Source organism: Mobula birostris, chromosome 1, assembly GCF_030028105.1.
Source record: "Mobula birostris isolate sMobBir1 chromosome 1, sMobBir1.hap1, whole genome shotgun sequence".
NCBI classification, from domain to species: Eukaryota; Metazoa; Chordata; class Chondrichthyes; order Myliobatiformes; family Myliobatidae; genus Mobula; species Mobula birostris.
Window position 1 is genome coordinate 131,268,087 of NC_092370.1, and position 26,321 is coordinate 131,294,407.

A 26,321-nucleotide genomic window follows, 5' to 3' on the forward strand; every position below is an offset into this window, starting at 1 on the left:
CATTGTGGATAGACCTAAGGAACTGCAAGGGTAAAAAGGCCCTGATGGGAGTTGTATACAAACCCCCAAACAGTAGTAAGGATGTGGCCTACAAATTACAGCAAGAGATAGAAAATACATGCCCAAAGGGCAATGTTACAATAGTCACAGGGGAATTCATTATGCAGGTAGATTGGGAAAATCAGGCTGGTGCTGGATTACAGGAAGAGGAATTTCTAGAGTGCCTACAAGATGACTTTTTAGGGCAGCTCGTGATTGAGCCCACTAGAGGATCAGTTAACACGAGGCAATCTGCAGATGCTGGAAATTCAAGCAACACACACAATGTTGGTGGAACGCAGCAAGCCAGGCAGCATTTATAGGAGGAAGTACAGTCGACGTTTCAGGCCAAGACCCTTCGTCAGAGGATCAGCTATTCTGGATTGGGTGTTGTGCAATTAGTCAGAATTGATTAGAGAGCGTAAGGTAAAAGAACCCTTAAGGGAAAGTGATCACACTTATGACTGAATTCACCTTGAGTTTTGAGAAGAAGCTAAAGTCAGAAGTATCAGTATTACAGTAGAATAAAGGGAATAACAGAGGCATGAGAGAGGAGTTGGCCAGAATGGATTGGAAAAGAACACCGGCAGAGATGACGGCAGAGCAGCAATGGCTGGAATTTCTGGAAGCAATTTGGAAGGCACAGGATATATACATCCCAAAGAGGAAGAAGTATTCTAAAGGAAAGATGACACAACCATTACTAACAAGAGAAGTCAAAGCCAATATAAGAGCCAAAGAAAGGGCATATAATAGAGCAAAAAGTAGAACATAACATAGAACATAGAAACCTACAGCACATTACGGGCCCTTCAGCCCACAATGTTGTGCTTACCATGTAACCTACCCTAGAAACTGTCTAGAATTTCCCTACTGCATAGCCCTCTATTTTCCTAAACTCGATGTACCTAAGAGTCTCTTGAAAGACCCTATTGTATCCAACTCTACCACTGTTGCTAACAATGCATTCCATGCACCCACCACTCTCTGTGTGAAAAACTTACCTCTGGCATTCCCCTGTAATTACTTCCAAGCACCTTAAAACTACGCCCCCTCATGTTAGCCAATTCAGACCTGGGAAAAAGCCTCTGGCCATCCACACGATCAATGCCTCTCATCATGTTATACACCTCTATCAAGTCACCCCTCATCATGTTATACACCTCTATCAAGTTACTTCTCATCCTCCATCACTCCAAAGAGAAAACTTGAGCCAAGTTTGCTCAACCTATTCTCATAAGGCATGCTCTCCAATCCAGGCAACATCCTTGTAAATCTCCTCTGCACTCTCTCTGTAGTATCCACATCCTTCCTGTGATGAGGTGACCAGAACTGAACACAGTACTCCAAGTGGGGTCTAACTAAGGTCTTATATAGCTGAAACATTACCTCATGGCTCTTGAACTCAATCCCATGGTTGATGAAGGCAACACACCATATGCTTTCTTAATGACACTGTCAACTTGCGCAATAGCTTTGTGTCCAATGGACATGGATGCCAATATCTCCCTTGGCACTGAGCGTATATGACAAACTTGTAAGGAAAATGCATGAATTATTAAACAAAAACATTTAAACAAGACATTTTTCCAAATGCATATGAATGGCACATTGAAGACTCATTCTCACTTGCCTCTCATGCCTTCGGGATGTTCAATGAGTGTCAGCTGATAGACTGCCTGAAAGTATGTGACATGTAATCTACAATTTACAGCATTATGAACCTTTCTGCCTGCCGCATAAGGTATTTGAGAAGAGATGAGATGATCTAGGACCTGGACCTTACTTGAGAGCCAAACATCAGGTGAAGATGCTGGACAAATCTGGGAACTTTCCTGGTGTAGGTAGCACTCCTTCTTCTGGTGTTGTGCTGAGAGAGCACCTTATCATTGGAGGTGCTTTCTTTCAGATCACACATTAACTGTGTTTCTTAGTGATTATTAGATGGCACGGCTGAAAGAAAGCTGTGGCCTGGAAAATACTTTTCATTTGTTGAATGGGATGTGAAAAGGGTTACATAAGTGCAAATCTGTGCGTTTGTTTCAAGCTGCAAGTATTTTCTTTTGGAAGATCTTCTGTTATTTTAAATATGAAAATATGGTTACCTTAGGAGACTTTCTTGAAATAATCCAGATAGCAGTGCATTCCACATTTGCAGAACAAAATTGGCTCACTTCGGTATCTTTCCCTGAACCCAAAATGGTCCAAAGGCAGGAATGGAATTGCTTGCATGAGAGTGTTTAATTTGCTTATTTTAAACAAGCAAATTTTATTTTAAAGTATTTGAATGACATTGAGTCCATAATTGCAGTCAAACCTTGGAAATTAAAACTGATTATTGACCACACCCAAACAGAGCCTGCCTTTTTAAACCCTTGGTTGATAGTGATCTTGATCAGGATTTAAAAGAATTTCTCATTTCTGATTGCAAATTAAAAGATGAATATTTGTCTTGCGGCTACAGCAGAGAGTAACCCTGGAGATCCTTAAGATGGCTTTCACTTATGACAGACTATGGAACTTCCTCAAGTACCTCACTCAGATGATAAATAAATACTACACTCTGCTGAACAATCCTGGAAAGAAACACTATGATAAAGGAAGTGAAAAAATGTATTCTGTGTGCTAATTTCAGTACTCATCTCCATGTGTGGCTTGGTAGTTTCACCACTGACCTTGCTGGCTGTATCCAGAAAGCTGCTGAATGAAATAAAATGCAGACATCCCACCTCTCCCAGAAGTTCCGGGAGTCTCCCGCGTATTAATAGTGGCTCCCTGACGCCGGCAAATTATATACAATGTCCCGGAAATTGATTTTTTTGAGAGTGAGTGTGAGAGAAAGAAAGCAAGCGCGAGTGAGAGAGAGAGAGCGAGAGCAAGAGCAAGAGTGAGAGAGTTCCAAAAAAAGTCAGAGTGGCAGAGTGTTCCAAAAAAAAATAAAACATACAGTACGCCACCCCAGACTACATTAAAGTGTACCCCTACCTAATAGGGGTCAAAAATAATGACAGTGTTGCCCACTGCACTGTTTGCAACAGTGACTTTTCTATTGCCCATGGTGGGTTAAGACTGTAAAAGACATGTTGAGGTGAGTTTAACAGGTGTCATTCATTCATTAGCATAGCTAACGTTATTTAAACTAGCTGGCTAGCTGCTAAGGAGCTACTCTATTGCAGACATCCCACCTCTCCCGGAAGTTCCGGAAGTCTCCCACAAATTGATGGTGCTACCTCCCTGAAATGAGTTTTTGCAGGGTGGGATGTCTGAAAATGTAAAGAACTAAAATGGACCTGAGGCACCATTATACCTGCTGAGATGTATCTGCTCATCTCAGCACTGATAGAATTGACCACTGCACAATTATTATGGGGTCGCAGTCTATATTTCATATCAGCTGGAGTTTGAGGACTGTCTGTGTGTATGGGTGGGATTTTGTGAGTGGGGGGTTTGTTTGCTGTTGTTGTTTTGTTGCTTGTGCTCCATGCTGTTCTGTGGAACATTGTGTGCATGCTGTGGTGGCAACACTTGTGGGCCGTCACCAGCACATCTCTATGTTGTGTTGGATGTTAATGCATGTAGCACATTTCACTGTATGTTCCGATGTACATGTGGCAAATAAATCTGAATATAAATCAGCTATATTCTCTGGTATGCTTTATCATACTACCATCATGCTTGAAAGAATAGAATCAAAACAGGTCAAGGAGCCTAAACTGAATACTCGTGAGGCACAACAACAGAACTGTTTCCTCCATGGTCTGTAATTTAGTGCTGCAGAAAGGCCCTCACACCATCATTACACTAAAACTACTGGTCCCATGCTCTTGTATCTCATAAAGTGGCCACTGATTGTATGCTCATGGTCTGCTGATGTAGCCCATCCACTTCAAGGTTCAACATGTGCATTCAAAGATGCTCTTGTAACACCTGGTTATTTTAGTTACTATCGTCTTCCTGTCAACTTGAACCAGTCTGGCCATTCTCCTTTCTCCTCTCTCATTAACAAGGCATTTTCGCCCACAGAACTGCTGCTCATAAGATTTTTTTTTTGTTTTTTTTTGCACCATTCTCTGTAAACTCTAGAGGCTGGTGTGCCTGAAAACAGGGGCATATCTATGGAAAATAGTGCCTATGGCAAGCACTGAAATTGTGCCCCTGTCCAAACATCTGACACCCATCTTTTAGAAAACTTTACCATAATATCAGCTCAAAAATACAAGTCAAGCTCGTTAATCTTTTAATTAACAAATTATGGCACTACATGAAAATTATAACTGCACCTTCCTTGCTTTCACTGATGCAAATTGGTCTATGATGTGATCAAAGTCAGTTTTTTTCAGTTTCTTCTCTTTCTACACTCAGCAGAGCAAGATCACAGGGTCTGCCTTGACCCATGGAGGCTTTCAAATATGAAAGTATTAGTTTTAACTTGCTGACTGATCTCTCACAGTTGGCAGTGGAAACTGCGATGGTTAGCATTATCTAAATAGCAATGCGAAGATTGGGGAAGACTCTCTCATCTCTATACTGAACAACAAATTCAAGAAGCTCTTCAGGTCTTAATATTTTCATGTTGCCCCACCTTGATAGCAACATTCTGCAATCCAAAATTTCTTCCTGTAGCTGCTGTCCATCAACATCAGAGCTGTACAATTCGCCCAAATTTTCGCACTTCTTCTTTAGGTCGTTACAGTCGGTGCCGTAACATAGTCCCTCGACATCAAGAAGGAACCCAAACTTGGCATCAGTGTCGTGCAAACGAGTGAATCTTTTGTCCATTTCTCTGTTCCCTTCATGACTCTTTCCATTTCCTCCTTAGCTGTTAACCCAGCATCTCTCGAGTTCTCATCAGCCATTCGTTTCTTTCGGCTCTGACGTCTTTCAACTTCAATATTCCATTCTTGACAGAGACTGACTCCTTCTTTGAGTAATTCACTGACCAACACTTCTCCTTCATCATAAAAATGATCTTGGAGGGCTTTCAAATCCAGGGCAGCATCATGGAAGTTCATGCTAGGATCCTGTAGCCTCTTTTGAATACGGTCAATGTGAATGAGTACTTTGTTCCAAAATCCTAGCAAAATCAGAAAATCGTATCTCAACATGCGGTTGTACAGCTGTCTTGCGTCACTTCTTGTTTCACTGGTCTCGTTTTCATTGTCTATCATGTCTTGGAGAACTTGAAGTATCTCCTCAAGGTACTTGTTGACGGGCTTCACTGATTCTGTCTTGCGCTTCACCTGGTTTCGGACTCCGACTTAACAACCACAGGCACAGTGTTTTTGAGTTTTTCCCAGCGCTGTGTTGAACAAGAGAAAAATATGTAGAGTGCTTTGATGGTTCCATAAAACGTGACCATCATTGTATCCTGCTTGGCTGCATGTACACCCACCAAATTGAGTGAGTGATTGTCACAATTCACGAACACTGGTAGGTTGTTTTTCTCACTTATTCTTTGATGAACACCACTTCTGTGTCCAGCCAACACAGCAGCGTTGTCATAGCACTGTGACCGACAATCTTGTAGCTCCATTTCATCCTTCTCTAGCTGTTTCAAGATGTCTTCAACCAAGCTCTCAGCATCCTTCTGGCTTATCTGGATAAAACCAAGGAAGGACTCTCTAACACGGACTGTTTTCCTCTCAAAATCAACTTCCACATACCTCACTACTTCTGACATCTGCTCACATCACGGTGTGCCTGATCAGGAGACAGGTCGAACATGAGACCATAGTACTTGGCTTTACGAATGCTTCTCAGTAAACTCTGGTGAACAGTGGAGATGCCATCATGTGGATTAATTCATTCTGGACACCTGGTGAAAGATAAGACGTGGATCCAGGATGACATTCCAAATGAGTGAGGTGTTTTTTTATGACAGGGTCGAAGATGGCCAGTAGTTTCAGTAAGCCAAGGAAATTTCCCACATTGGAGTCATCGTCTAGTTGAAGTGACTCCCTGTGTCCTGGCAAAGCCAGGTTCTGATTTGCAAGGAATTTTATGCAGTGAAGGATTCTTGTCAAGATATTACACCACTTCTGCTTTTCCTTCTCAGTCTGTGACTGAAATACCGCATCAATAACTCCTCTGTTTCCAGCTAAATTTCTTTCCATTTCTTTCCACTGTGTGAAGCATTCCCGATGATTCTTGTCATTTTCATGAATACTAATCCTTTCAGGTGCTTTCCACTGGTTGAATCCACTTTCCTGCTCCAATGAGGATTGATGGTCTGACTGGGAACAGAGAAGACAACAGATACAAAATGCAGACTTTTTAGAAGGGGAATAGACCAGCCATGAGCCAGTCACTTCCTCACCACGACCATTTCCCAATTTCCTCTTGAACCAATTTTTGTTCAATGAGCGGTTATTTGTTGGTAGGAAAGGCCCCTCACTGTTCTGGAAATACTTCGAACCCAGCTTTATTATTTCTGTTCTCAACGCGTCAGGCAGAATTCCTCTTCCAGTATCCTTGTTGAACTTCAGAACTCCAACGTCATGCTGTTCAATCACTTCTGGTATGACAGTTCGAGGCTCTTTGACACCATCCAGTTCACTAGGTTCAGTGTCGTCAGGTTCAATCTCGTCAATAAACTCAACATCACCACCACCACCATCGTCTTCCCCTCCTGTCATGTCCACGTTCTCTGTGGCAGCCTCACTCTTAATCTTGTCATACTCGGATTTATATGACTTGCCTTCCTCTTCGGCTTGTGACGCACTTGTACTTGATCCACCATCAGATTCTAACAAGCTTGTAGCAGGTGCAGGCGACTCCATGGAAGGTGTCGAACTACTTGTTCCGGGCTTTTCTAAGAAGGGCGTGAAGAACTTGCTCGACTTCTTGGCTTCCTCCACCTCCAACTTTTGTCTCTTCTGTCCTTCAGCTCCACTTTCCTTCTTCTTCATAAAGAAACGTTTCATGGTCTTCTTACACAATGCTCTGAAATAAGGCCATCCTAGTGCTTCTCACCCATGATAATCACAGACAGATCATACATCTGAAGAAAAGTCTTTTTCCACTATCCGAGGATGGCTTGTCTGACTTTAGTAGAAACTGCTCAGTGGTGCCCCCCCTTCAAATGGCGCCCAGGGCACGTGCCATGCCTGCCATGCCTTAGATACGCCACTGCCTGAAAATCCCAAGAGATCAGCAGTTTCTGAGATACTCAAGCCATCCATGTGGCACCAACAACCATTCCATGACCAAAGTCAATTAGATTACATTTCTTTCCCCTTCTGGTGTTTGGTCTGAACAACAACTGTACCTCTCAACTATTTCTGCATACTTTTACGCATTGAGTAGCTGCCACAAGATTGAATGATTAGTAATTTTCATTATCGAGTAGGTGTACAGGTATACTTAATAAAGTAGCTGCTGAGTGTATAAAGAGAGTGGTGGGCACGTGGAATGCACTGCCAGCAACGGTGCCAGCAATAGGGTCTTTTAAGAGACTCTTAGGTAGGTACATGGAGCTTAGAAATATAGAGGGCTATGTGCTAGGGAAATTCTAAGCAGTCTCTAAGTAGGTTACATGGTCAGCACAACATTGTGGGTCAAAGGGCCTGTAATGTGCTGTAGATTTCTATGTTCTATGTTCTTATCTTGGCCATTTCTTAACACCTAAAAGTATTCATTGTCATCCTTTCACCCTTCATCCTTCTCCTTCCCTTATTCTCACTCTGTTCTCAAATTCAAATTCCTGTCTTTTTCTGTCTTTGTTACTGAATTAATATAGAGGTCTGGCCATATATCTAAAAACAGGAATATGAATTCCATCATCATCATGGGAATTCAATTTCAATTGTTCGAATAAACCTGGAATAAAAAGCATCAATAAAGGGTTATTTAAATCCAAACACTGGTAATGCCCATTTTACTTAACAATTTAGTAAATGAATTGAGATTATCTTACTAAAAAGCTGGTTGTCACTTAGCAATCCTGTAGTCATTAATGAAGCTGCATGATAGTTCAGTGTTTAACACTTCAACCAACACCCTCTTCTAACAGTGATCAGCTGGTTGGGAAGTAAAAATGGAGAATACATAACCTCGAAGATGAAGGTACGATAAAGCTGTACTTCTGATGCTTCCCACTCATGGAATTAAATAGCCAATCAATAAATTTCTTCACATCAAATGCTGGAAAATCAAACTTACTCAGAAGCTGATGATCACTCTCCAATTTATATTTTCAACCAGCCGCTCAATAACCATTGTGCCTGATTCAACAGTGTTGCCATTCGAAAGCCAGGGGATGATCAAAACCACTCGACAAATGTCTCTTGCAGAGAGTCAATCAGCATTGTACTGTAGTTTAAAAATCTATTTTGATTTATATCACCTCTAACATAAGACATCCTTGAAGTGGACCATAACCTTGTCATAGGGTCTGGAGGCTTATGTGCCTCAGTGACCCAGAGAGCTATGTTGGCTGGAGTCACGGCCTTGTGCTTTGGCTCTTGATAGGATCACCCATGTCAAACAGGTCAAAGGGTAGAGGCCAGACTTAAAGTAGTCCACCGGCCTTCCAGTTTCAGGGCTAACACTCCTTACTGGTCAAAATAATTGTTATGGAAACAGCAATGAAGAATCCTTCTATATCTGTGTACGATGGTATGGGTAGACCAAGATGGAGGACCTTCATTGCTGCCCTAAGCACTAATATTTATCTTACAACCTTCAGGCCCCTGAACCGGTGTGGATAACTTCACTCACCACAACTATGAATTGATTCCACAACCTATGGACTCACTTCCAAGGACTTAACAGATCATGTGCTCAGTGTTATTTATTTATGAATTTATTTATTTTTGTTTGCACACTTTGTCTTCTTTTGCATATTGGTTGTCAGCCTTTGTGTGTAGTTTTCCTTTTTTTTGTAATTTATTTTTTATTGAACTTCATCATCAAACAAACATTTCCAATAGATGTATTTCAGATACTGTACGTATATATCATATAATCATATTTGTCACAAATCTCCACATAATATTTTTCTGAGGTATATACTTATAGAAAGGAGAGGAAAGAAAGAACAATCGAAAGAAGAAAACTATGTACAGAGTAGGAAGTGATTTTTTTTTACAACATATTCATTGACTTGTGAGAATAAAATCAGGCCTATAAGGTGTTATGTAGTTGAGCCATTTTGTCCAGTATGAATAAAATTGTTCCAACTTATGATTAAAAGATGCTGTTGTCTTCTCCATTTTGTAAATGTCCATTGTAATTTCCGTCCATACATTTAGATTTGGGCTCTCCTGTGATAACCATTTCCTGGTAAGGGTCTTTTTACCAGCCACTAACAGTACATTCATTAAATATTTATCTCTTTTCAACCATTCTTGAGGTATAGAGTAGAGAGTAAGACCAAAATATATGGTCTTAATCTCTAAGCACAGTTGATGTGGTCTTTTCAACCCCTGATTCACAAGCCACAGCGATTCGCTCTGGAGAGAGGCATCATACTCCAGGTCAAACGAGAGATAACCCAGGTCAGGTTTCAGACCACAGTACTCAGGTAGATCCTTCGCATGATGGCGGTGGTGAGGAGGTAGAGAAGAAGAGGGAGGTCAAGTGGCCAGCAATGGCAGATGAGAAGGCTTAGTGTGTGTTTGATGAGGATATCAGTATGATGTTGAAGAACACTCTCAGGGGAACATCAAAGAGAAAGTTGGAAGTGATGGGCAATATGATTTACGATGTTGGAAAGTACAGGTTTGGTTTGGTTGAGTTGAAGAAAGCAAAGCCTACACAGCAACCAAGCAGGCACCAGAAGGAGATTAGTAGGTTGGGGAGAGAGCTTAGATCGTTGAAACAGAGGTGGAAGGTAGCAGGTGAGGGTGACAAGCCAGGGCTTGCTGATCTCCGAGAGCATTTTCGATTAAAGTTAGCATCACTCCGTCATGCAGACTCACAACGTAAAAAGAGAAAGAAGAGAGAGAAGGCAAGAAAGTCGTTCTTTGAGAACCCTCATGAGTTCACAAAGAAACTGTTTGAACAAAGTAAGAGTGGGCAGCTTAACATCTCTCAACAAGAACTTGAGGATCACCTGGCAAACACTTACTCTAACGAACAGCGGGAGGCTCCTTTGCTTGACATTTCAGGGCTTGTGAATCCTACCAAGCCAGGAGTGAAGTTCAATCTGTCAGAACCCAAATTGGCAGAAGTCGAACGGTTCATCAGAAAGACAAGGTCAGGCTCAGTGCCAGGACCTAATGGAGTGCCATATAAGGTGTTCAAGAAGTGTGAAGAACTGAGGAAATACTTGTGGAGATTGTTAAAGGTGGTATGGAGACAAGGTGTTGTTCCTTTGTCATGGAGTGAGGCTGAAGGAGAAAACATCCCGAAGGAAGAGAATTCTTCTACATTGAATCAGTTCCGACCAATTTCACTCCTGAATGTAGAGGGGAAGATTATGTTTGGCATTCTGGCAGAAAGAATATCTTCATTTGTGATAGGGAATGGATTAGTAAATACATCTGTGCAGAAGGCAGGAATATCAGGCTTCCCTGACTGCCTTGAACATTCTAGTATGATATGGCATACCATCCAGGAGTCCAAAAGGTTGAGAAGAAATCTGGCTGTAGTTTGGTTTGATCTGGCAAATGCGTATGGTTCTGTTCCCCATGTCCTGATAGAGTTTGCGATGGAATTCCTATGGATTCCTGCTAAGGTGAGGAACTTTGTTATGCAGTACTACAACGATTTCCGCATGAGGTTTTCCACTCAGCAGTTTACAACTAGGTGGCAGAGCTTGGATGTTGGAATCCCAATGGGATGTGTGATTTCACCTATCCTTTTTGTGTTAGCCATGGAGGTCATTGTGAGGACTGCAGAATCAGTGGGACCAGGTGTCGCACTTGATGGCGGAGGGGAGTTACCACCAATACGAGCGTTCATGGACGATCTCACCCTTTTGGGTCCCAGCACGGAGGCAGTGGAAAATGTACTATCTAAACTCAAGGAGCTAATGGATTGGGGAAGAATGAAATTCAAGACCAAGAAGTCAAGGAACCTTGTTCTTAGGAGAGGAAAACTGGTTGACTTTCATTTCACCCTTTGTGGAGAGGAGATTCCATCCATTCAGGACCAACCAGTTAAGAGCCTCGGGCAATGGTACACAGAGGAACTGAGAGACACCAAGAGGGTTCAAGAGACAGGAGAACAGATCAGCAGAGGTCTGATATCTATTGATAAGTGTGGCTTGCCTGGCAAGTTGAGGTTGTGGTGCTTGCAGTACGGACTGATGCCACGGATAATGTGGCCACTAACTGTCTATGAAGTGGCAATGTCCCATGTTGAGGCAATGGAACGGAAGATCAACAAGTATGTGAAGAAGTGGCTTGGAGTACCAAGCAGCCTCACCAATGTTGCAATCCACAGTAGCCAGACAAAGCTTACCATCCCAGTGAAATCCCTTGTTGAAGAGGTCAAGGTTGCCAAGGTAAGATCATTCTTGATGCTTCGAGACTCAAAAGACCCTATCATCAAGAATACCCAGCCAGATGAGAGATCAGGCAGGAAGTGGTCAGCCCGTGTAGCAGTTGATGAGGCAGGGTCTAGATTGAAGCACAAGGAGATGGTTGGGGCTATCCAGCTAGGCCACCAGGGACTTGGGTGGACAACCCACAAGTGGTGGTCACCTTCTACAGGTAAGGAGCGCCGTGAGCTTGTAACACAAGAAATACGAGAGGTAGAAGAGGAGAAGAGGTTAGCTAAAACAGCTGGCCTGGCCAAACAAGGGGCTTGGACCTGGTGGGAAAGTGTTGAACAATGACACCTATCTTGGAATGTTCTGTGGCAGATGGAACCGCTCCGCATTTCTTTTCTATGCAGAGCAGTGTATGATCTGCTCCCAACACCTGCCAACCTCAGCACCTGGTATGAAGATAAGACAGACAGGTGTGCTGCTTGAGGCGAGAAGGGAACACTTCAACATATTCTGAGTGCACGCAGAGTCAATCTTTCCAGCGGCATGTACACTTGGATACATAACAACGTTCTCAAAGTTGTAACAGAAGCGGTTGAGCAGAGAGTACTGCAGCACAACTTATCTCATGCCCCATGCTGCACAGAACATCGCATATCACTTGTGAAAGAAGGCTCCAAGTCAAGGGTGCACAGCGCAGGCTCACGATCAAGCATACTTTCTTCAGCCAATGATTGGTGTGTCAAGGCCGACCTGGATGGGAAAGGCAGTTTCCCGGAGCAAATAGCTTTCACCACATTGCCTCCAGATATAATCGTATGGTCTGACACCAGTAGGGAAGTGGTTATTGGTGAACTCACAGTCCCCTGGGAAGACAACATCGATGAAACCCATGAGCGCAAGTTAACCAAGTATGCAGAATTAAGATCAGAGTGCAGAGACAGAGGATGGAAGGTCTCATGCTATCCATTTGAAGTAGGTTGCCATGAGTTTATTGCGTTCACTCTCCAGAAGTGGCTGCGTGACCTTGGCTTCACTAGAAGAGAGATCAAGTCAACCAGCAGGGCTGTAGCTGAGGCAGCAGAGAAAGGATCAGCATGGGTGTGGAGCAAGTATGTCCAGAGGGGCAGATAGTCAGACAGTGTATACATATCTTGCAAACCCTTCAGTAGTTGCATAGACACCTGAAGAGCAAACTATCTGTTGGATGGAAGTGACTGATAGAGGCAGATGCCAAGTTTTTAAGCTCACCAGTGGGAGGTGGTGCTTTAGCACTGCTGGCCCACCACCTCGAGGGAGTCTTGATCATAAGCGGGCCGAAACTCCTGAAGATAGGTGGCAGATCAACTGATGATCCCACTGGTGATAGCACAGGACAGTTAACATCTTAGTCCAAGTGTATTTTTAACTCTAAGGGTATTTCACATTTAAAAATGTCTTGTAGGGCATTATGTATCCCACTCCAATAGTCTTTGATAATGGGGCATTCCCAGAAAATCTGATAATGGTTTGCATTTTGATTTCCACAATTTCTCCAGCAAACAGGGGGGTTATTATCATAATGGAATTTCTGAGAGGGTATAATAAAATGTCTTATCAAGTTTTTCCACCCGAACTCCCTCCATTTCTGTGAACTGGTACACTTCCATTGATACCTCCATATTACTGTCCAGTCTTCCTCAGATATTATTATCCCTCCTTCCTTCTCCCATTTTGTGTTTAATGTATGAAGTTGAATGTGTTTTAAGATTTGACAAATGCTTATACACGCTTGAAATGATTTTACTACCGTTGTCCGAATTATATAATTTTCTAAACAGCCCTATCAGACATGTACTTGCCTTGGTTACATTTTTAACTGTCCTATTAACATATTGTCACATTTGTAAATACCGGTAAAAGTCTTGTTTTTGTAATAAGTGTTTCTCTTTGAGCATTTCAAAACTGAACAGTGTTCCTTCTTTCATTATATTGCAAATAGCTGTTATTCCTTTAGCTGTCCAGTCCTTAAATCTAGCATCCAGTTTATTCAGCATAAAATCTGAGTCATATGCACACCATTTAAGAATTGCAAAGCCTTTCTCAGTTTATGTTCTTTTATAATAATTTTCCATATTTTAAGAGTCCATTTCACCCACGGGTTGTCAATATTATTTATGTAACTTTGTAGGTTGTTATCAGCCAAAATTGCCTGTATGGGGATGGAAAGTATCCTCTCCTCAATGTTTTTCCATTGAGTGTCATATGATGGGTTGCACTGGCATATCACGGCTCTCAACTGTGCTGAAAAACAATAACCTTTACGAGAAGGTAGGCCCCATCCCCCCTTCTCCTTGGCTAATTGCAAAGTTTTGAGACGAACCCTAGGCCTTTTACCTAATATCTTGTTCCATTCATTGAATTGATTTTGGTTAATCTCTATTGGTAGGGTCTGAAAGAGATATAGTAGTCTGGACAGTATATTCATTTTAATAGATTCAATCCTTGAACTGAGATCAAGAAAAAGAATTAGGTTCCATCTTGTTATATCTTCCTTAATTTTTTTATATATATTGGCTGATAATTGCATTCTGATAATTTTGCCAAATCTTTTGGCATAATGATGCCCAAATATTTGACAGACTCTGTTTGCCATGCCCAAGGATATCTACTTTCAATTTCTCTCGGTGGGCTATAGTTATATGAAAGTAATTGGGTTTTATCTATGTTGATCTTGTATCCTGATAATTGGCCATATTGTTCAAAGGATTGCATCAATTTAGGTAAAGAGTATGTTGGTTGCCCTAGACAGATCAAAATGTCATCCGCGTAACAGGCCAATTTATGCTCTGTCCCTTTAATAGTAATTCCCCTGATATCTTCATTTTGTCTGATATATTGAGCTAATGGTTCCAGATATAATGTGAAGAGTAGCGGTGACCATGCACAACCCTGTCTCGTGCCCCTTTCTAGGGTAAAACTATTAGATAAATATCCATTGATTTTAATCCTGGCAGTAGGATTGTCGTATAGTGCTTGTGTAGTTTTAATAATTGTGTCATGTAGACCAAATCTATGTAAAACTCTATAGAGAAAATTCCAATTAACCGAATCAAATGCCTTTTCAGCGTCCACGCTTATCACTATTGCTTCAATTTCATTTTTCTTATATGAAGTGTGTAGTTATTCATTGATTCTATTGTATTTCTTTTTCTTTGTTTTCCTGGAAATGCCTGCAAGAAAATGTCTCTCAAGGTAATATATGGTGACATATATGTACTTTGTAATAAAACTAATTTGAACTCTGATGTTTCATTTGGTGACTGAATCCATACAACTCCATAAACCATGAATTAATGACTAACTCAGACCTTACATTTGAAATGCATTATTACCTAAGCTAATAAAATGTCACTAAATTTCCTGACATTCAAGACCTAACTTCCGCAACTACCATGCACATATTATTACCCAGTGAATAATCAAGCTACCAGTAATTGTGGTGATATGTACAGCTATAGCATTCTTTGACCCTTAGTCTTACTGGGCCATGCAATGAAATAAGAAACAAATGAATTACGCTTTAGGTGACAAAAATTACCAGAGGCTGCTTTTGACTATTAAATCATTGCAGTTCGAATTAAATAGCAAGATCTAAAAACAACAGTAGCAAATCTATACCTGTTGTACGCTTAAATAGTCTGAACTAGGTAGGATATGCAGATGTAATTTCTATTGTCTTAGCATTCATGTATATGTGGTAATCTGTCCAAATGAACTACCTAATATTTTTATCATTATGATTTCCTCTGAGTTGTGTTCACTGTAGAAAATGTCAGGGTGCCTTTTCCCAGAATGTTGTTAGCCTTGACGTTTATATCTAAAAGCTGTACTCTAAAGGTATTAGTACATATGAAAGTGTGGCCTTTAGTGGTTTTTATTTTATGCTTACTTACCCTGTATCCTAAAATTGTATTTGCTTTGCCTATCACCATTTCATGTCATTTGTATGTTGCTTGTGCATGGTAAATGAAATATTGCTTCTAATTATTTAAGGACCTAAGAACCAAGAGAACATGCAGATTCTATGGTCTCTTCAGTCTTTCCCAACAGTCACTATGATCATGATTAATTTTGATCTTTGACCTAATTTTTGCTTTTCTGTCCATTCAATACCTCTTGATTTACCGGAGGTCTAAAAATCAATTTCATCGCCAAACGTAGATAATGGATCATCATCCATAGTCCTCTGGGATGGGAAAGTCTCATGATACACAACTTTTTGAGAGGGAAAAAAATCCTCTACATCTATTTTTTAAAGAATTGGCACCATGCTCTAAGTCTAAGGAAGATTGCTGCATGGTATGAATGAGCCAAATCGAAGTGGTGGGGCACGGGTCCAAGACTGGGGAACAAGCCAATGTTGGAGGCAATTCAAAGTGGGAGAACTGAGACGAGGCAAGTACAGGCACCAGGGGTCAGGCTCAAGAGAGAGAAATAAGTCGAGGTTTGAACAATTTAAACGCTCGAGAGGAACCAATATACACACCAGGAGATTTACTAGTGCTCCTCAGGAGTGTTTAAACCAGAGTGTCAAAGGGATGGGAATTAGGTGGGCAACAGGTGGTAGGGATGAGGGCAAGAAAGATGGTATGACAAGTAAGAATGAAAGGAAGGACAGCAAGGGGCCTCCTTGTCCTCTGAAGGTGGATAGGTCTCCAGAGTCTGATGGCATTTATCCCAGAATATTGAAAGAAGCAAGTGATCTGGGGCTTTGACAAAGATCTCTGTGCCCTCACTAGCAACAGCTGGGGTCCCAGATGAATGGAGAGTAGTAAATGTTGTCCCTTTGCTCAAGAAAGGAAGTAGGGATAATCCAGGTAATTATAGGCCAGTGAGGCTCATGTTAGTGGTAGGGAAGCTATTGGAGAGAATATGGAAAGATAGGATTTATGAGCATTTGGAAAGGCATGGTCTGCTTAGAGACAGTCAACATGGCTTTTTGCAGGGCTGGCCATGCCTTACAAACTTGATTCAGTTTTTTGAGGAGATGACAAAGGAGTTTGATGAGGGTAAGGTAATGAATATTATCTACATGTCATTTGGTAAGGTTTCTCATCGTACGTTGAATCAGAAGATAAAGATTCATGAGATCCAGGCTGAATTGCCATTTCAGATTCAGAAATGGCTTGCCACAGAAGACAGAATAGGGGTGGAAGGCTGTTATTCTTGCTGGAGGTCCATGGTCAGTGGTGTTCCACAAGGATCAATGCTGAGACCCCTGTTGTTTGTGAGATATTTCAATAAGTTGATGAAGATGTAGATGGATGAGTTAGCAAGTTTGCAGATAATACCAAGATTGGTGGAGCTATGGACAGTGTAAACAATCCTGTGGGGTATATATCAGTTACAGGCGTGGACAGAGAAGTGGCGGATGAAGTTTAATCTGGGGAAATGTGAGATGTTGTACTTTGGCAGGTAACTTGAAAGGAGAAAGAATACAGTTAATTGCCGGTCCCTTAATAGCATTGAGGTACAGTGGAATCTTGGGGTCCAGGTCATTGAATATGGCTAGGTACTGTAGGTGGATAAGGTGGTAAGGATGGTGTGTGGAATGCCTGCCTTCATTGGTAGGGGTTTTGATTAAAAGAGCCAGGAAGTAATGCTACCGCAATATAATACTTTAATCAGACCACACTTGGACAATTGTGTGCATTCTGGTTGACCATTATTAGAAGGATATGGAGACAACGCAGAGGATGCTGAAGAGTTTTACCAGGATGCTGTCTGGATTAGAGGATATGAGCTATAAGGAAAGGATGGATAAATTTGGGTTGTTCTCCCTAGAGTGTCGGATGCTAAAGGGGGACCTAATCGAGGTTTTTAAAATTATGAGGGGTACAGATAGTGTAGACAGCCAGAATCTAATGAGAGAATATGCATTTAAGGTGGGTGGTGTGGGAGTTTAAAGACAACGTGAGGTGTAAGTTTTTTTTTGTTCAAAGAGTAGTTGATGCTTGGAACAGCTTACCAGGGATAGCAGGGGAATCAGGTACTGTTTAAAAGCCTTTCAGATAGACATATGAAAATGTAGGGAATGGAGGGATATGGATGATACACATGAGGAGAACATTTAGTATAAATTGCCATCAAGACAAGCACAAATCCTGGACTGAGTGCCCTGTCCAGTGCTGTACCATTACATGGTAAGGCTAAGAGGGAGTATTGGCTGGAGTGTTCCTTTCTAGCTTGTTTACTGAATACAAGAAAGCACCACAAAAGGAGGCAGTTTTATTCGTAACAAAAAAAAACACTAGCAACCCATGTACACCCAAGTCTTGAGTAATACTGAGAAAATGGAATAAAAACCTCACTATATTCCCATCCCCTTTTAGGATATCCTGTTGAAGGCATCTGGAATACCAAACTCTACATGTGTAATTATGGCAGAGAATTAATGTAAATGTTTATATTGATATGTTCTGAAAAGCAATTATTAATTTCTGTATAAAGGCTCTTGAACTGTCATTGATCAGGAGAGAAACTAAAATTGTTCTCATGTTTTCCCTTTCAAGGCAATTCTTGAAATCAGTCTTACCTAACTGAAGTTAACTCCATTTGAGTAGATGTGCAAAGTTAGTCATAGTCATAGTCATACTTTATTGATCCCGGGGGAAATTGGTTTTCGTTACAGTTGCACCATAAATAATAAATAGTAATAAAACCATAAATAGTTAAATAGTAATATGTAAGTTATACCAGGAAATAAGTCCAGGACCAGCCTATTGTCTCAGGGTGTCCGACCCTCCAAGGGAGGAGTTGTAAAGTTTGATGGCCACAGGCAGGAATGACTTCCTATGACGCTTTGTGTTGCATCTCGGTGGAATGAGTCTCTGGCTGAATGTACTCCTGTGCCCAACCAGTACACTATGTAGTGGATGGGAGACATTGACCAAGATGGCATGCAACTTTGACAGCATCCTCTTTTCAGTCACCACCGTGAGAGAGTCCAGTTCCATCCCCACAACATCACTGGCCTTATGAATGAGTTTGTTGATTCTGTTGGTGTCTGCTACCCTCAGCCTGCTGCCCCAGCACACAACAGCAAACGTGATAGCACTGGACACCACAGACTCGTAGAACATCCTCAGCATTGTCCGGCAGATGTTAAAGGACCTCAGTCTCCTCAGGAAATAGAGACGGCTCTGACCCTTCTTGTAGGCAGCCTCAGTGTTCTTTGACCAGTCCAGTTTATTGTCAATTCGTATCCCCAGGTATTTGTAATCCTCTACCATATCCACACTGACTCCCTGGAGGGAAACAGGGGTCACCGGTACCTTAGCTCTCCTCAGGTCTACCACCAGCTTCTTAGTCTTTTTCACATTAGGCTGCAGATAATGCATATTTTGTGCACTCAGTTTTGCATATTAGACCTTTTTTAAACAGAATATCAGCTTATTGCAAAAGCTGTCTGGATCAGGAACATTTACGCCAGGAAATTGACTTTATGCACATTTGGGACATGTGGCAGGATACTGAGTATTATTTCTGGTAAGTCCCTAATAATCCACATGCATATTAGCAATCCTGCACTGGTCACTTTTTAATCCTTTATTGCTGCTGTTTCACATATTTATACGACTATTTATTGTAATAGTGCCAGTAACATTATATTGTCTTGATAAACATTCACCCTGCACTTTGCGTCAACCGGTCGATCTTCAGGCCATTATTATGTGAATGTATTTGCTGAACTGTAACTATGCGGTGTGTGGCTATATGAACTATGCTGTGCACCTTGGCCCCAGAGGAATAATGTTTCGTTTGGCTACATATGTGTCTGTGGTTGAATGACAGTAAACTTGATCTTGAAGTTGAACTTGAAAAGGCGACTCAGGATTCTGTAATATTATTTATTATAATGATTAATACTTTAGTAGTTGTGCATTCAGTAAGCATTTCCTGACTGATAAGCTTAATTCTCATGTCTCTATTTTGACATGGATTCTTTTAGGGTAGAACTTTAAAATAATCTCTTTCCAATGATAATATTTTACATTGAGCATGAACAAATCTTTGTGGTCTCATCTAAATCCTGTTTTCACATTCCATCCATAGCCAGCTTTCCGTCATGTAGAATGTACACTCAGTGAACACTTTATGTACCTCCTGTAGCTAATAAAGTGGCCACAGATGGTATTCTGCTGTCGTCCATCCACTTCAAAGATCGACATGTTGTGCATTCAGAGATGCTCTTCTCCACACCACTGTTGTAACATGAGGTTATTTGAGTTACTGTCACCTTCCTGTCGACTTGAATCAGTCTGGCCATTCTCCTATGACAAGGCATTTTTGCCCACAGAACTGCCACCCACAGGATTTTTTTTTAAATTTTTCACATCGTTCTCTGTAAATCTTAGAGACTGTTGGGCATGAAATCCCAGGAGATCAGCAGTTTCTGGCACCAACAATCCATGATCAAAGTCATTTAAACCACATTTCTTCACTATTCTGATGCTTGGTCTGAACAACAACTGAACCTCTTGACCATGTCTGCATGCTTATATGCATTGAATTACTGCTACAGGATTGGTTGAATAGTTATTTGCATTAATGAGCAGGTCAACCTAATAAAATGGCCACCGAGTATACATTAGAAATGAAATAACTACTCAATCGAGGTTTTCTAAACATTAATTTCACACGTCAACAATTAATTCAAGTGGTCTTCACAGGCTACCAAATCATCAGTTAATCTGGTAAATGGTCCTGAAGTAAATTATAAGAAGTAAATTTATGATGTAAATTTACTTTCTACATAGTTATAGGAAAGAGGAGTTGGTATTTTATTGAAATTGTTATATACATTAATAAATGCATGCTGTAAATAAATTATACCTTTCTGAACTGTAGCGCCCAATGTCCCATTTACTTCCCACTTTGATTCTCTTGTTTTCATAGTTTTCACAACCCTCCTTGACGAACATTAATTTCAAATTTCAAGTTAGGATTTATTCCATGGCTACTACTGATGTCCCTTCACCTGCTCTTTGTCTCTCCAGAATAAGTGAAACATATCAAACCCTAAGGGACACAATAGGGTAGGTGTGTTTCAGTTGGTGGGACAATCTTCAACAAAGGGCATGATCACAAGGAGTCATTTAAAGCAGGCGTGTAGGAATTTCTTCTTGCAGAGGGTGGTAGATTTCCAGAATCTTCGTGCCGTGGAGCTTTTGGAGGTTAGTTAATTGGGAGTTTTAAAGAGAAGGGATACAATAATGGGACTATGGCACCTACAGCGAGAGAAAGTTTAAAGAAAGCAAATAGGGGCAGTCAGCAAATTTTGGCTCCACAGTCCTGAGGAGATGCTGTGTTGAGATAAAGGAGAGAGAGTTTAAAAGAAGTGAGCAGGGGCGGTCGGCACTTTTTTCACACCACAGTTCCCAAGGAGACATTGGATTGCTTATAATTAGGCACTTGGGAAGGACCAATAAAAAGAAATTAGGTTTAAGTGGAGTGGCCATTGTGTGAGAGGGTTAGTGTTAGATTGAGGAGTTGAGGCTTTGGCTCATCAAGGCTTAAGAGAGGAGAGGTGTAGGCCAGATGTAGATTTTTTTTATTATATATTCTTTCTTTCTCATTTGTACATCTAAAGCAGTGGGGGTGCCAGATATCTTGAGGGATGTGGGAAGGCCCTGATGACTACACCTTCAAGTCCATCAAGCTGCTGCTTCTAACAGACCGTGTTAAGGAATTGGAGCAGGAAGATGATGCATTCCTGATTATCTGGGAGGGTGAGAGGTTGATGGACAGGACATACAAGGAGGTAGTTACACCCAAGGTGCAGGGCACAAGAAACTGGGTGACTGTCAGGAGGGGGAAAGGCGAGCGGCAGCCAGTGCAGAGCACTCTTGTGGCTGTTCTCGTCAACAACAAGTAAACCACTTTGGATAATACCGGGGCAGGGGGTGGTGGGAGGGGGTTGGGTATCACCTAGCAGAGGAAAACCACAGAGGTCATGTCTGTGGCACTGAGTCTGGCTCTACGGCTCAGAAGGGAAGGGGGGAGAAAAGGTGAGATGTAGTGACATGGGAGCAGAAAAGAAGTTCTGTGGATGAGAATGAGATTCCTGGATGATTTGTTGCCCTCCAGGGACGTCTTGGATTGAGTCCCGAGCATTCTTAAGTGAGAGAGTGAGCAGCCAGAGGTCATGGTCCATGTTGGCACCAATGGCATGGGTTGGATGGGTGACTAGGTTCTGCAAAGTGAGTTTAGTGAGTCAGTTGCTAAATTAAGGGGCAGGATCTCCAGGGTTGTGATTTGAGCTTTGCTACATGTGCCATGTGCTAGTGAGGCCAGAAACAGGAAGATCATGTAGTTTAACACATGGCTGAGGAGTTGGTGCATGAAGAAGGGCTTTAGTTATTCAGATCATTGGGCTCTCTTCCAGGGAAGGTGGGACTTGTACAGAAAGGGCAGTTTGCACCTGAACTGGAGGGGGACTGATATCCCAGCGGGATGGTTTGCTGGTGGCGCACGGGTTGGGTGGGGCGGCTTAAACTAGACTTGGAGTGGAATAGAAACCAGAGCACCAGAACAGATAGTGGAGTGGTTGTGGAGACAGATGTCGTTAAGTCTACATACAAAGTCAGGTATAAAAAGTTTGAGCATGGTGGGACTAATGTTCTGAGTTGTGTACATTTCAATGCAAGGAGTATTGAAGGAAAGGTGGAGGAGTTTAGGGTGTGGATCAGCATGTGGAATTATGACATTGTAGTCATAGTGAGTCTTGGTTGCAGGAGGAGCAGGACTGGCAGCTCAATGTTCCCTATGGTTTTAGACATGATGGGGCATGCGGAAGAAAAGAGTGATTTACTAGTCAGGGAAAATGTCAAGGCGTGCTCAGTCAGCACACACTGGAGAGCCTGTATAATTAGGCTTTATGGGTAAAATTGAGGTAAAAAGAAGGTATGACCACATTAATGGGATTATATATACACAACAATCCGCTGGACTTCGAGCAGCAAATTAGTAGCGAGATTGCAGACTTCCAAAAAACACAAGGTTGTGAGAGTAGGTGATTTTAATTTCTACATATTGACTGGGATTTCTGTACTGTAAAAGGGCTGGATGGGGAAGAGTTTGTCAAATGTGTTGAGGAAAGTTTGCATAGTCAGGACGTACAAGTCCCAACTGGAGAGAGTATGATACTAGAGCTCCTATTAGACACGTTGGTAGCAAAAATAGGAAAACAGATTATTATCTGAATGGTGGCCAATTAGGAAAAGGGGAGGTGCAACGAGACCTGGGTGTCATTATACACCAGTCATTGAAAGTGGGCATGCAGGTACAGCAGGCGGTGAAAAAGGCGAATGGTATGCTGGCATTTATAGCGAGAGGATTTGCGTACAGGAGCAGGGAGGTACTACTGCAGTTGTGCAAGGTCTTGGTGAGACCACACCTGGAGTATTGTGTGCAGTTTTGGTCCCCTAATCTGAGGAAAGACATCCTTGCCATAGAGGGAGTACAAAGAAGGTTCACCAGATTGATTCCTGGGATGGCAGGACTTTCATATGAAGAAAGACTGGATGAACTGGGCTTGTACTCGTTGGAATTTAGAAGATTGAGGGGGATCTGATTGAAACGTATAAAATCCTAAAGGGATTGGACAGACTAGATGCAGGAAGATTGTTCCCGATGTTGGGGAAGTCCAGAACAAGGGGTCACAGTTTGAGGATAAAGGGGAAGCCTTTTGGGACTGAGATTAGGAAAAACTTCTTCACTCAGAGAGTGGTGAATCTGTGGAATTCTCTGCCACAGGAAGCAGTTGAGGCCAGTACATTGGCTATATTTAAGAGGGAGTTAGATATGGCCCTTGTGGCTACGGGGATCAGGGGGTATGGAGGGAAGGCTGGGGCGGGGTTCTGAGTTGGCTGATCAGCCATGATCATAATAAATGGCGGTGCAGGCTCAAAGGGCCGAATGGCTTACTCCTGCACCTATTTTCTATGTTTCTATGTTTCTATGAGAAGTTTGTATAGGGGAACACTTTGCATCTAGTGATCATAATGCCTTTAGTTCCAAGGTAATTATGGAAAAGGATAGGTCTAGTCCTTGGGTTGAGATTCTAAATTGGAGAAAGGCCAATTTTGATGGTATAAGAAAGGATCTGGCAACTGTGGATTGGGATAGGTTGTTTTCTGGCAAAAGTGTACTTGGTAAGGAGGAGTCCTTCAAAAGTGAAATTTTGAGAGTATAGATTTTGTATGCTCCTGTAAAAGACAAGAATAACAGGTTTAGAGAACCTTAGTTTTCAGGAGATATTGGTTAAGAGAAAGAAGGAGATGCAGAGCAGGTATAGGCAGGCAGAAACAAATGAGAAACTTCAGTATAAGAAATGAAAGAGAAAACTTGAGGAATTCGGGAGGGGGAGAGGGGACTAAAAGAAAACATGAGGTTGCTCCGGCAGACAAGATGAAAGAGAGTCCTAAGGGCTTCTACAGATATATTAAGAGTAAAAGGATAGCAAGAGACAAAATTGGTCCTCTGGAAGACTAGAGAGGTTATCTATGTGTGGAGCGGAAGAGGTGGGTAGGTCTTAAATGGATCTTTTGCATCTGTAAATACTTAGGAGATGGACACAGATTCTATAAACGTGGGGTAATGCACCAGTGAGGTTATGGACCGAATACAGATTTCAGAGAAGGACATCTTTGTTGTCTTGAGGTAAATTAGAATGGATAAATCCCCAGGGCCAGTTTCTTTGATTACCTTGTTCTAATCTATAAAGTTCATAATTTCCATGATATTTGAAAAAAGAAGCAGGATGTGAGTACTTCATTTAAGTTGGGGTGGTGAAATCAGAGGAATACAAGGAAGGTAAATTTGTCCTGGGTATGACTCTAAACTGCAACCGGTGCTGAGGCTCTGATTGGGGACTTTCAGAGCTTTGGGGAAAGTGAAGTTACCCCTTAGTCATTCATTGCTCCCGGGGCCGCTCTGACCCGGAAAGGTAGCACCTGCAAGGGTTCCTGCTCAGGATACGAGCGAAGGCCAACGGCAGATCCGGCAGGTTCAGAACTGAACTTATGACGGAGAAGGCGGGTGAGCTAGGACCTCAAATGTCAACGGCTATAGTACAGGCGGATGAACATTTGGGAAGAGAAATGGCAATTTCTTTAGTTCGCCCAATGGTAGGCAATAGCAAACCACAGTTGCTAGATACTAGGTTTCCTAGAATCTATTTGCTAAGAAAACCATGGTCAAACTCACAAAATCTATCACACAACAACAGCATCAAGAGGATCCTCAAGACAATTCTGAAGTTGCTTCGCTCAGTAGGGTTGATTCTGGTCAGCAGGGGATCCCCAACCGTCATCAAGCTACTGCTCATAAAATTCAAGTAACACAAAAGGAAATTATTGCTACTTATAACCCTATATCAAGCAGGAGGATTGGATAATGTGATAAATGAAATGGAAAGACTAAAGATTAACATCATGGGAATTAGTGAAGTTTGTTGGATAGGTGCTGGATCATGTCAGAATAGAAATAAAACACTAATTTATTCTTGTGGAACATCCCATACTAATGGAGTAGGAATTCTTATGGATGAAAACATGGCAAACAGTGTTTTAGGACATTGGGCAATATCAGAAAGAGTGCTCCTTGTTAGATTCAGAGGACAACCATTTGATTTAGCAATTTTACAGGTATATGCAGCAACAACAGATGGAACAAATGAAGATATAGACAAATTCTATTAAGAGCTTGAACAAGCAAAGAATGGATGCAAATCTCAAGATATTGTTATTGTCATGGGAGATCTAAATGCTAAAGTAGGACAAGGTGCTGATGAAAATACCACAGGAAAATTTGGACCGGGGAAAGAAATGAAAGAGGTGAGAAGTGGGTAGAATGGTGCAAGATTAAGAATCAGGTCATTATGAATACCTACTTTAAAAACCATCCAAGACACTTGTGGACCTGGAGAAGTCCAGGTGATAACACTAGAAATCAAATTGACTTCATTACTATAAACCAAAGATTTAGAAACTCAGTGACTCAATACAAAACATATCCAGGTGCAGACTGCAATAGTGACCATTACCCAGTAGTATGTCATGTAAAAGTAAAACTTAAAAAACTAAAGAAGCAAAAACCTGAACAATCCTTTGACTACTTGCAATTAATTAAAGAAGAAAACTTAAGACAAAAAATTACAATTGAAGTAAGGAATAGATTTCAAAGTCTAGAAATAGAATCTGTTGAAGATGATAGCAATCATGTAGAAGTGAAATTTAACTCTCTAAAGGATGTCTTGGTAGAATCAACAAAGTCAGTGATTCCTAAAAAAGAAAAAACACGAAGAATAAATGGATGACAGATGAAATCAAAAATCTAATGGAAGAAAGGAGACGGAAGAAAGCAAATCCTACAGAATATAAGTCCTTAGATAAAAAAGTTAAAAGCTTATGTCAAAAAGCAAAAGAAGAATGGTTAAACCAGGAATGTGAGCAAATAGAATGAATCCCTATTACTGATCCAAAAAGATTACATTAACCAATCAAGAATATCACTGGTAAAAAGCTCCTCTGTTCTTCAGGTGGATGTATGAAAAAATGGTACCATTATCATGGAAAAAGATGAGATTATGAACAAATGGACTGAGTATATTCAGGAATTGTTTGAAGATGATCGAGGCGAAAAACCAGAAGTTAAGAAAAACATTGAAGGTCCAAGTATTTTAAAATCTGAAGTTCGTAATGCAATAAATAAAATGAAGAAAGGAAAGGCAGCATGTCTTGATGAATTAGTAATAGAACAAATTATCGCCCTTGAAGATTATGGAATTGAAAAACTTACTGAT